At 38.5% G+C, this 13,157-nt stretch overlaps 1 protein-coding gene across 1 annotated transcript in view; it reads right to left on the bottom strand.

The window, feature by feature from the left end:
• LOC132822701 (soluble lamin-associated protein of 75 kDa-like) overlaps positions 1 to 11,356 on the bottom strand; it is a 109,315-nt gene extending 97,959 nt beyond the window's left edge. Inside the window, exon 1 of the mRNA XM_060835980.1 lies at positions 11,296 to 11,356. The gene's annotated coding sequence lies outside the window, so the exon portion shown is untranslated. The remainder of the gene's footprint in view (positions 1 to 11,295) is intronic.
• Positions 11,357 to 13,157: the final 1,801 nt, after the last annotated feature.

The raw sequence follows: 13,157 nt of genomic DNA, 5'->3' as shown, positions 1-13,157 counted from the left end.
AAACTTTAAAACAAAGCAAAGTATTATGGACGGTGGAGATCTGAAACAAGAAAAAAGTAGTTGTGAAGAAGGGTCACAGGACTCAAAACATTAACACTGTTATCTCTACAGACCTGCTGAGTTTCTCTCACAATTTCAGTTTTTGCTTCAGATTTCCAACACCCTTGGTTCAGAGATTAAACCAATTGGTCTGTCATTCTGGGTTAATGCTGCTATCTCCTCATTTTTTATTAAACCTCCATGGAGTATGGCTGCAGATTTATGACCAGTGCCTTTGCAATTTCCACCCTTAGATGTGACCTATCCAGTGTCTTGCCACTAGCACAAAATGGCAAGTGTAATCGACTCAACAACATGGACCTTTTGAAAATGGCATTATTTACCTTAAAATTCTTAACCCAGCATTAGCAATGAAACAAAAAGTAATAAAAAACCAAGTAGTAAAGTGCCAGATGCAATCTTGTAACAGCTAAGTGCAATGGTTCCAGTGTTGTCAGCAAATGCAGCATAGACATGAGGACACTGCAGCCCTATCTATCCACTATTACCTGCTACTTGAACAATATTCATAACCTATAATGCTTCTCTGTTCCAATTTCCCTTTTCCAACCCCATCTTAAAAGTTGACAGTAAATTTAACCATTAATTTTACACACCCTCAAGTTCCTGTGCAAGAACATCTCTCTTGCTCTGACCTAAATCTCTCTAATGTAAACTTTGACAAATGTCCTAGAGATTCAAGACCCCTCAGAAGCAGGTTGTTTCAGCTATTCTTTGCCCCTCACTCTCTCTTTTAGCATTTGAAATAGCCCTATTGAATTAGCCACAACCTACACCATTCTAACAGAAACAGTCAAAATTTTAAGTCTTCCTTCAGACTTCTACTTCCTCCTACCAGGCAGCTATAGGTCTGGTTGGAATTTATGTATGGTTTCAAAATTCTTACTGTAGTACTTTCTTATCTCTCATTCAGCTTTTTCCAGGTTATATGGGGGTCACCTTCATATGAACCATCCTTTTTTGCTTCTTGCTGTTGTTCCAAGCCTAACACAGCACACAACACCTGAGCCATTAAAGGGTTTTACATGGATTTAATATTACTTCTTGATTATCAACCTTACAATCCGGTATCCTGTAAGGATTTTTTAAAAAATAAAATGTTATCTACTTGAGGTTCCACTTTAAGTGTTGTAAACTTGAAAGCCAAACATTTTCTCTTTGTGATATGGAAAGAGCAGACAAAGACGGGACTGAAACATTCCCAAATACCTTCATCTAGAAGAGTTCAGTGGATGATTTCAGTTCCTCTTAAAACACTCCCCACCAGATCCAGTTCAACTCACACTTCATTTGATAACAATATTTGGTTTATCCTGACAATCTTCTAGCTATAGTACACAAGACTCTAGAACTAGCCTGCCCCTATTCCTGATGAAGGACTTTTGCCCAAAACTTCAATAATCCTGCACCTCAGATACTGCTGACCTGCTGTGCTTTACCAGCACCACTCTAATCCTACCCCTACCCACAGTTGCATAGCTACAACAAAGATCCGCATCTACCCGGCTGCGTGGAAAACTGCTCAAGAATTCAACCAATTACTATCAGATTAGGCCACTCACAATGATCATAGTGAGGAATTTGTTGTCAACTGTACTATCAAGTGGCACTTATTCAGCAATAAGCAGCTCACAATGCCAGGGTCATACTGCTCAGATCATCTTACGGTCCAAGAAAGAGCTAAATTCCATAAGACAGGGTACCTGCTAACATCAGGTATCATTAATACCACTCTCAGTACAAAGGAGCCTGAGCAAAATTGAAGTAGATGGGAATAAGGCAGTAGGTTCTGCATTAGTTAGCACAGAGGAAAATGGTTGTGATTGCTGGAGATCAATCATTTCAGACTCAGAACAGATCAGTTGTCAGGGTAGTGTCCTAGACCCAACCATCTTCAGCTGCTTCATCAATAACCTTCCCTACATCATAATGTCAGAAGTGGGCATATTTGCACAATTTTCCGTACCAACTGCAACTTCGAGTCATAGAGCTATACAGCATGGAAACAGACCTTTTGGTCCAGCCCATCCATGCCAACCAGATATCCTAAATAAATCTAGTCCCATTTGCCAGCATTTGCCCCATATCTCTCTACACCCTTCCTATTCATATACCCATCCAGATATCTTTTAAAAATGTTGTAATTGTACCAGCCTCCACCACTTCCTCTGGCAACTCATTCTATATACGTGTACCACAATCTGCGTGAAAATTTTCAGATACTGAAGCAGTGTCCAGATGGAGCAAGACCTTTGTATCTTTCTGGCTTGGGCTGATGGTGGCAAATGCCATTTATAGCACACATGTGGGGAATTACCACTGATCAGAAACAAAACTCGAACAGTCAAATATACATGGGTGCAAGAGCAAGTCAGAGACTAGAATGTTATTTCCATGTTAGCTAATAACTCATCTACTGACATCAAAGCCTGCTCATCATCTACAAGGCACAATATATAATGGTTTTAAGACCATAATGTACTTGAAATTTTGTAATTTATTAAAAGTAACAATGTTGACACACACCAATGTCAGACTACTCGAACAAACTGTCCAAGGCTATATGCTGAAAATATTCTTAATACCAGCTTTTGTTCTGCCATAGCACAAATTTATTTGGGCATACATTCAATTAATAGTTCTTATTAACCCTAAATTAATGCAACATTTCTTACATATTCTTCTCAGAAAAATGTTAAAAGTGCTAGTTTTATGAAAGTAACAGCTTGTTCTCCAGGTTAATGTACAACAATACAGAGTCTAATGACAGGAAGGTCGGAGTTTTAATTTCTGGTCTGAGCCAAATTTCTCATTCCAAATCAAGTGGCAGTCAGGATACATAAGCGTTCTTATGTTTGGGGAGGGGTGTGGTAGGTGGGGGAGAAACTTGCCAGGGTTGCTTTGCAACCATATGTAGGCAAATGTGGGGACTACAGATGCTGGAGATCAAAGTCAAGATTAGAGTGGTGCTGGAAAAGCACAGCAAGTCAGGCAGTATCCAAGGGAGGAGGAAAATCAACTTTACGGGCAGGAGCCCTTCCCTGATGAAGGGCTTTTGCCCAAAACATCGATTTTCCTGCTCCTTGGATGCTGCCTGACTTGCTGTACTTTTCCAGCACCGCTCTAATCTTGCAACCATATATGTTCTAACCAACTGCACACCTCTGAGCAAATAGGACTTGAACCCAGGTCTTCTCGTTCAGAGGTAGGGACACTACCACTCCACAAGAACCCTTGCCTTGCAACTATTATATTGTCTGTAATAATGCTCACATTCTGTTTACATGACAGATAAAAATCAGGATGCGTTAGCCTTGAAGGCAGCCATTGTGCTCTGGAAAATGCTATTAAGATTCAGTGAGCCTCCAAAAATAAAATGAATCTGAAACTGAACAAATGACTATAGATCTTTCCACAAGTAATCTCTCATTTCAAAAATGTATTACTGGAGCACAGTTCTTTCCTCTGAATACGAAAAATATTATGTGACACGTTTTGCATGCGCAGAACCGCAGCAAAGATAAATCAACTCCACGTACTCCAAACAAAAATTGGTGATTTTGCCCTGATCAGGAAAGCTGGATAAAAAAAATAATTTTCTTTATTTAGAGTCATTTTGAACTATACTCATTATTTTTATCTGCGAGACTCTCGTGCAGGATTCATACTTTGGCTGTTTCAAAGGAACTGCCTTCTTATGCAAAAAAGTCAGGAGTGGAACTCAGCCTCTTTCTGCCTAATATTCTTGGGAGAAAGTCAGAAGGCTGAGGGGTGACCTTATCGAGGTTTACAAAATCATGAGGGGCACAGATAGGGTAACAGGCAAAGTCTTTTCCCTGGGGTTGGGGAGTCCAGAACAAGAGGGCATAGGTTTAGTGTGACAGAGGAAAGATATAAAAGAGTCCTAAGGGGCAACTTTTTCACACAGAGGGTGGTACGTGTATCGAATGAGCTGCCAGAGGAAGTGGTTGAGGCTGGTAGAATTGCAACATTTCAAAGGCATCCAGATGGGTATATGAATAGGAAGGGTTTGGAGAGATATGGGCCGGGTGCTGGAAGGTGGGGCTGGATTGGGTTGGGATATCTAGTCAGCACGGACGGGTTGGACCGAAGGGTCTGTTTCCATGCTGTACATCTCTATGACTCTGACTGCAGATGATGGAGATCAGAGTTGAAACATGTGGCTCTGGAAAAGCACAGCAGATCAGGCAGCATTCAAGGAGCAAATTTCTCCTTCAACCCAGCACCGTCCTCTTGAACTGTCCTACCTGTCCATCTTCCTTCCTACCTCTCTGCTCCACCCTCCCCTCTGACCTATCACAATTACCACCAATCTGCATCTATTTATCACTTTCCCAGCTACCTTCTCCCAGTTCCCCCTCTCCACCCTCCTATTTATCTCTCAGCCCCCTTTCCCTCCCCTTCCACATTCCTGAAGGGCTTATACCCGAAACATCGATTTTCCTGCTCCTCGGATGCTGCTTGACCTGCTGTGCTTTTCCATCGCCACATTTTTCAACTCTAATATTCCTGGGTCAAGGTGATCCATATGTTCAGATATATAACCAAGAAATTGCATTCCATTTCACTTGCTCCGCCAGCTTAATTTAAAAAAGACTTCTTGTATGTAGAGATTAAATATCCAAAATATGTATCAAGTATCTTAATATGAATCATACTTTCTATTTATGTTAAATTGATAAGCGCCTAAAACTGGCAAAACACCTGCAGAAAATGCAGACAGTACACCCATTTTAGCTGCATGTCCACACAAAATTTGATTAAAAATAACCAGTAACTTTGTTTCCCAAGAAGGATTACTGGTGGAACAACAGGATGGTCACACCTTGATCACAGGCAAGCAGTATTGAAAACTCGTCATTAAGATTAATGGGCTTTCTAAGTGAAAAATGGCTATAGTACAAATATAAAATGAAAACAACATATTGGCTGCATCACAATCCTGTGAAACACAATTGATAGTGGAACAGTATCAGAAACATCTAAAATGTGTAATAAATCTATAGCCAGCGACAACAGATGCATTAAGTAACAAGGGGTGACAAAAAAAGGGGGAACTTTGAGCCTGCATTGCCATTCAATAAGATATTGAGAGATTGGGTTTTAGATCAACTCCAGCTTCCTGCATACCATGAATAGATTCTAATAATTAGATTCAAATAATTGATTACCAAGAGCATGAAAAATTATCCACCTCTGCCTTAAAAGAGATTCTGCATCCAATGCCTCAAAAGAATGGAACTCCAATGATTCTCAACCCTCTGGAAGAAATATTTTATGCTCTTAAATCGGCGACCTTTCACTTTTAAACTATAGTGCCCTAGTTCTAGATGCGCCCAGAAGAGGAAATATTCTTTCTACATCCATCCATTCAAGTCCCCTCAGGATCTTGTGACATGTGAAAAACTAGACACTTTTTAAAAATCAAGAAGCTTAATGATGAACTAAAATTGAAACGGAGAACCACAGCATGTTTGAAAACAACAGAGATCAAGGCAAGAGAAGAATAATTAGAGGACAACGTGGATTTCAAAGTCAACATATTTTAGAAGGAAGGCACTTTAAAGGTAGTTGAAAAATATTATAAATGACAGTAAGGTGAATTTTGGATTTTAATTCACTAAGCACAGGGGATGAATCATCTATAAGAGATAGCTGTGGTTTAAGAGGAATAAGAGTCAAAAGTTGTGCCACGTCAACTTACAATAACCAACACTTGCTCCTGTAACCATGCCTCCAATTTCAAATATAAGTAAGCATTCTCCTTTTTTAAAAAAAATTCTTAATTCCAAAACATTGCAACATTAGAATCAGTACTTGAACAATTCAAATTAATGGATTTTGAAGTATTTCCTACATTGCTGCAGAAGAAAAAAAAGTACTCCATATAAAATTGAAGTATGTGGCTTACAACTGAAAACAGTAATTACAGAGGAAGTAAATTATACTGAACAATTTTTTTTAAAAAGCGGGATTAACTGAAGTAAGAAACATAATCCAAATGAGCTTCAGCAAGACGTTTGACAATGTTTCTCTAGATAGACTGGTTGGCAAGGTAAAGTCACATGGAATCACAGGGTATATGCCCTCCTTGAAGAGGGAGAACTAGCCATTTGGATTCAGAACTGGCGCGAAGGTAGAAGACAGAGAATGGCGGTGGAAGGTTGTGTTTCAGATTGGAGTCCTGTGACCAGTCTTGTCTTACAAAGATCAGTGCTGGGTCCACTGCTTCTTGTCATTTATATAAATGATTTGGATGGGAACATAGGAGGTATGGTTAGTAAGTTTGCAGATGACATCAAAATTAAAAGTGTAGTGGACGGCAAAGAAGGTTATCTCTGAGTAAAACGGGATCTTGACCAATTGGCCGAGGAGTGGCAGATGGAGGTTAATTTAAATAACTGTGAGGTGCTGCCTTTTGAGAAGGCAATTAGAGCAGGGCTTATAAATTTAATGGTAAGGTCCTGCTGAACAAAGAGACCTTAGAGTGCAGACTCATAGTTCCTTGAAAGTGGAGTTGCTGTAGGCAGGATAATGAAGGCGGCATTTGGTATGCTTTATTAGACAGTGCATTGAGAAAAGGAGTAAGGAGGTCATATTGCAGCTGTACAGGACATTAGTTAGGCCACTTTTGGAATACTGTGGGCAATCTGGTCACCCTGCTATAGGAAGGATGCTGTGAAACTTGAAAGGACTCAGAAAAAAGATTTACAAGGATATTACTAGGGCTATAGGGAAAGGTTGACTAGGCTAGGCTATTTTCCCTGGAGCATTGAAGACTGAGGGGTGACCTTATAGAGGTTTATAAAATCATGAGAGGCATGGATAAGGTAAATAGATGTCTTTTCCCTGGTGGGGAGTCAAAAAGCAGAGGGTATGGGTTTGCAGTGAGAGGGGAAAGATTTAAAAAGGGACCTTAGGGGCAACTTTTCACACAGAGGGTGGTGCATATATGGAATGAGCTGCCATAGGAAGTGGAGTAGGCTGGTACAATTACAACATTTTAAAGGCATCTGGCTGGGTATACAATTAGGAAAGGTTTAGAGGGATATGGTCCCAATGCTTGCAAATAGGACTAGATTTGTCTAGGATATCTGGTTGGCATGGTCGAGTTTGACTGAAGGGTCTGTTTCCATGCTGTATATCTCTATGACTCTCAGTACCTGTATAGTGCTTATCTCAATAAGAAAGACAGTTCTGTCAACTCTAGGTCAGAAAAGATTCAAAAAGAAGTCTACTCTGATTTCTTTGAAAATTTCAGTGGAAAGATGATAACTCTCCCTGCCCATTGGTTCATACCAGCATGCAAAGGATTCCCAAACTGAATATTTGCAGCATCAAAAGCAGATTTAGAAGCTACAAAATTATAGATGTTATACTTGTTCATACTTGAAGCAAGGGCAATTATCTCAAAAGACCAAGTTCTCAGTAACCATGAGGCATGTCATTGCAAACAAAAAATGTAAAGGTGACCTGCAATGCCTCAACTCAAAATAGAGATGAAATTGCTTTGTCATGTACAATTCTATAACTTGCACATTGCAACATGGGGCTTTCTTTTTCTTGTCAAACATAGCATTGTTCAATTCTATTCAAAGATTAAACTAGTCTTATTTCTTAAATCCCAATTGTTTACGGTCACTTCTTTTAAAAATAGATGTGGCAAAAAAATGGTATTCCTATTTCATTACAGCTATCATGTCATCGTTGCAGAAAAGGAAGTCTGGTTAACGTATTGTTCTGGACAACTAAAATAAAATTATTTGCTGAATTTTTTTCAGTCTAGATATCTTATAACCTATTCATTTATGCAAAAAGATAAGTTACAGGTTTACACTCAGTCCCCAAATGTGTAAACCGGCCACTATCTTGCGATAATCCATATAATGCTGCACTATACTTTATTACAATAACACTCCTACACATATGCACTAATTGATGATTTTATTAAAAGATTCCACTTGGAAAAGATTTTGTAGCATCTTAATGTCAACAGCACCTGGTAATTGGTATGAACCATTCACACTGCAGAAGGTACCAATTAGAGAAACCTCGCACTTTATGCTATGCAAAGTCTTTTGTTTCCCTTTCCCAGGTGCACAAATCTTAAATACTTCCCTGAGGAATTTAATTATGTCCACAATGCTTTCAAACAAGCCCTCTGTCCACCATTTAAAAACCTAAATTAATAAAGGAAATAGCTGGAACTTTCTTTTGCCTATTCAACCTCCAGAATAGCCACTAAAAAGCCAGGATTTGGTAAGAAACAGTGAATACCCCTTAACCATTCCTCCATTATGAAGCCATTTCCAAATATTAGATCATGTCCCTCTGTTAGTAGCAACATTCAATTACTGGTTTCTTAGATGACAGGAGGTTAATGCCTGAACATTATTTTAAAAAGGTCCCTCACAACAGTTAAATGTACGAAAGTCAACAGCATCACCTGAGCACTCAGGGGTACAAGAATTCCTCAGCTCTTGTTCAGGGATACTCAAGATTGCTCAACTAAGAAACCACATTCCATCGGTCATATATTTAGTCTTTGGTAATTTTATTAGTCTGTGGCAATACCATAGTCATACATAAAATGCAAATCATAACAACAATTGGTAATTCTATTGAAAGACTGTATTAAGACATTCCAGAGCCGATTACATTAGGATTAGGATTTGAAAACAGCATGGTATTGAGCATAACAAATTATTTTTACTTAAATAAGTATCACACAAAACAACACCAATGTTAGTTTCTCTCTTTTGTATGATCTGGGCTTGATTAATCAATCATACAGAATAAAATGTAAATTTACAAATGGATGAAATAACAGAGGGTAGGACTCTGAGCAAAACATCTTTCACTTCAAGAATAAATGCTAGGACCTTGAGAATTATTTATTACAGATAACTGATGCAATCAGAGTAAAGTTCAACCTTGTTGACCCAAACACAATCCTCTTGTTCCTCTATATAAGAAGTCAGAACTTGGCATACAATATGCTACCTAAATTTAATGATCACCTTTTGGGGAAAATCACAACTGGAATCCAAAAGCAAATGTTTACATACAATATCTTCACACTATACTAACTTGGCCACAGTCTGTTTTATAAAACAAAACATCGAACAAATACCTTTCCCAACTTCAGGATGACCCAAAACACTTGCAAAGTGGAGTCAGGAAATACTCACACACTAATGGAATCCATCAAGAAAGTCAAAGAAATATATTCCGAATAAAAATAAATTACATGCTACACCAAGCTTTGTGAAGTGAAACATCACTGATTTGTCAAGTAATTTGCTGTCGGTTATGACACACCCCTGTCAGAAACAATTATGCTCTGACTATATAATTTGAAGGATTACCAATTATCATTGAACTAACACAACAAGTTGCACCAAACACTTTGTTTAATCATCACACCACACTGATCCCTACTTTCATGTCAACAACAGATGGCAATCACATGAAAAACAAATTGGCATTTCTAACTTTCATTGATATCCTTTTTATCTGCAGAGAAGCATTTGGATTGGTTTTTTCCAAATTTAAAAACATTGGACACTGACTAATCACAACCCGATAGATACATGTTCACCACTGGGTCTAAGCACAGAGAGACAGAACTAAGATAAACTAAAATAAGAAAGAGCAATTCTGTACAATAGTCAAGATTAGAGTGGTGCTGGAAAAGCACAGGTCAGACAGCATCCAAGGAGCAGCAAAATCGATGTTTTGGGCAAAAGCCTTTCATCAGAGACATGCAAGAATTCAGTACAAGAGTCATACTTAACTCCAAGCTTTATTTCTATCTCCACAGACATTCCCAGACCTACCATTTCCAGCACTTTATGCTTTTATTTCAGAATGCTCCAGCTTTTATTTTTCTTTCTATGCCATCTTGTTCTGGACACCCTAACTAAAAGACAGAATTCTTCCTGCACACTTGACCAACTTTAATTACACAAAATGAAAATTAGAACAAGACTAAAAATAATTTAAAAATTAGTGTATAACACCTGAATGAAATCATAACTGAAATTATTCCACAATACAATCAACAACCACTTTAACATTTAGAAAAGCTATGTAACATTACTTAAGAGTTTCCATGTACATACATGAAGTGCTCACAAATAATAATTGAATTTGAACTGCCTCAAGGTGAGAAGTAATGTCAAGATACTAATAGCATTCTAGTTTTCTTTTCCCCAAGTAACCCATCATTACACAGGTCAATGGCATTCAATTACCAGAACATTTTTCATCCGTCACTTCTCAGTTACCTCTCTCTAATGAGACAGCAGCTCTATTGTCCATTATGGCTATGCCATCTTTAATTTTTATAACCAATCATAAAATTGACACCGCAAAATGCAAGAAATAACCTAAAATACATTTTATGTCAATTCATTCCTAATAAGTTTGTATAGCACCAATGACAATCTCACATAACCCAGGTCCTACAGGTATTTGTTATTGTGATTCCTTAAATCAATCAGTTTTCAAATGACATCAAGGCAGATCAAGTCTATTCAGAAGAATCAATTAACTCACAAACCTGTTCTAATTCCCCCTAAAGCTAGGATGCACTTGCTCCATGATAATAAACTGGTTGAAGTTCAGCAACTGTACAGGACTGGTCTTCTGAGCTGCAAAGCTGTGGTTCACTTTATTAGTTCTTGGGCAAGTATTGTTGCTGCCTCATGTCTTTCTGCCACCTCAAGTACAGAAGCTTCATCTCATAAGCCTGACCCCGTTTCTGGTTTCGTAAGTGGGCGATCAAATTTTAGAAATTTCGTATGAGAAAATGACACAGGAGGACTGATTATGTTGTGACTGATAAGAAAAGGAGGTATTTTCTCAAAATTATTCCAATAATCCCTCAAAATATTGCGCCAATAACATACATTCACGATCACTATCATCTATACACTTGTTGACAGAGGGTCATCCTAAAAATAAATTTTCATCTTAGATGGTCAGTTCTAAAAGAGCTATTTTGTGCAGGAATGTCGACCATCTCCCATTGGTTTTGTTGTCTCCTCTAGCTATTGAAAGCGCATGCTCCGATGCCGATTTGCACATCAATCCTTAAATCCAATCGTTCACCTCCACTCACTAATACCTACATCTCCAGTGCAGCCAGGGGCCTTCCAACATTTCACTGCAATCGAGAGTAAGCATTTGAAATTTCCTAAGAAAACATACCAAAGGTCAGGTGCACGATTTGCCTCTCCTGCCGGCTTTGGGATTTACAATGAAGTCTTGCTGAACCTCTCACTGTCTGCCAGTCTCAGTCTGTCTCACTGCTGCTGCTGCCGCTTATTACACCCAGTCTGGGAGCTCATGCATCTGACGCACGCAATGCGACGCCGGCAATCTCAATTAAAGGGACCCCGTCTTAACTGAGAAAAAAACAATTGCTCCTCCAGCAAATATTCCCAAAATCCAATAAAATTATAAGAATTTGTACATGTCCCGTTTCATATCAAAATACAGCTGATTTGCAACTGAAATAAAATGAACTGCGGATGGTGGAAACAAAGACAGCAACTGCTGGAGAAACTCAAGCAGGTCTGGCAAAACACTTTCTCTCCACAGACCTGCTTGAGTTTCTCCAGCAATTTCTGCTTTGTAACTGATTGTGCAAGTGAAGCAATAAGAAGCTGCTATTTTTGTTTTGATTTCGGAAATAATATTCTGATTGTTTTCAGCTCACGTTAAAATGCAACTGATGCCTCGAAAAAGTTATTTGGAAAAGCTTTCAATTCTGCCCCCCCCCCCCTCCCCCCTTCCTGTGTTTGACACTTTTCTATTTACTCATGAGTTGTGAACATTGTTGGCTGGGCCAACATTTATTGCCTGTTCCTAACTTCCCTTGAGTTCCAGGGGTGAGCTGCCTTCTTGAACTGCTGTATCCATGCTGTGTAGGTATACCCCAGAGTGCTGTTTGGAAGCAGATTCCAGATTCAAATTGAAGGAACAACGAGACAGTTCCAAGTCAGAATGCTGTCTGTGTCTTGGAGAGGAATTTGCTGAAAACATAATAAAGTAAGATCATAACTATAAAGTTAAAAATCACACAACACCAGATTACAGTCCAACAAGTTTAATTGTAAGCACTAGCTTTCAGAGCACTGCTCCTTCATCAGTTGGTTGTGGAGTAAAAAGGTGTAATCTTATAATCTTACAATCTTACACTCCACAACCACCCGATGAAGGGGCAGCACCTCAAAATCTAGTGCTTCCAATTAAACCTGTTGGACTATAACCTGGTGTTGTGTGATTTTTAACTTTGTACACACCAGTCCAACACCAGTCCAGCATCTCCAAATCATCATAACTATAAGACAGTCACAACATTGAAGAACACAACTATATCAGAATATTACTTGTATTTGAAAGACGGTATTCTTCTTACTTTGCCAAGTGTTAATTTTGGTTTGGCTCTCTCACATCTGAATCAACAGAGCATTGATCCAGTTCCACTCAAGCATAAGTCAAGAATACTACTCCAATATCAGGGTAATTTGGATGAGATATAAAACATTATAATTATCTATCATTTTAAGTTGATGTAAAAGATTCCAAGCTGATATTTCAAAAATAGTAAGATGCCTGTCCCCAGTATCCTGGTCGATATAGATCCCTCAGTTGGTACCTGTTCATGATCATTTTGCTGTTTGTGAGAGCTTGCAAATTAGCTACTGCATTGTAACAGTGACTGTACATCAAAACTACTTTGTTGGCTGTGAAGGGCATTGTAAGGTTGCAAAGGTTTTTTTTAAATAAAGTGTTTATTTTTCCTCAGTAACATTATTGCAAGGATAATAAGGCTGAGCTATTCTCTGCTAAAAGAGGGTCAAATGTTATTTCAATCCATGGCTTTTGACCATTTTGTGTAACATATCCGCTTTTATCCAAATGGCAATAAGCAAGACCTTAATGTCCCAAACCATTTGAACTTGACAATATATTAATTTTGTTACATGTTAGACTTAAAGGAAGAAGCTGCTTCTGCTCATTTTACTCATTTGTCTAGAAACCTACAGTTGAGAGTAAACCGCAAT

The sequence above is a fragment of the Hemiscyllium ocellatum genome, chromosome 2 (assembly GCF_020745735.1).
Source record: "Hemiscyllium ocellatum isolate sHemOce1 chromosome 2, sHemOce1.pat.X.cur, whole genome shotgun sequence".
In the NCBI taxonomy this organism is placed as follows: Eukaryota; Metazoa; Chordata; class Chondrichthyes; order Orectolobiformes; family Hemiscylliidae; genus Hemiscyllium; species Hemiscyllium ocellatum.
Note: the sequence above shows the minus strand (reverse complement) of the source record. Positions and strands in the feature narration are given on the sequence as shown.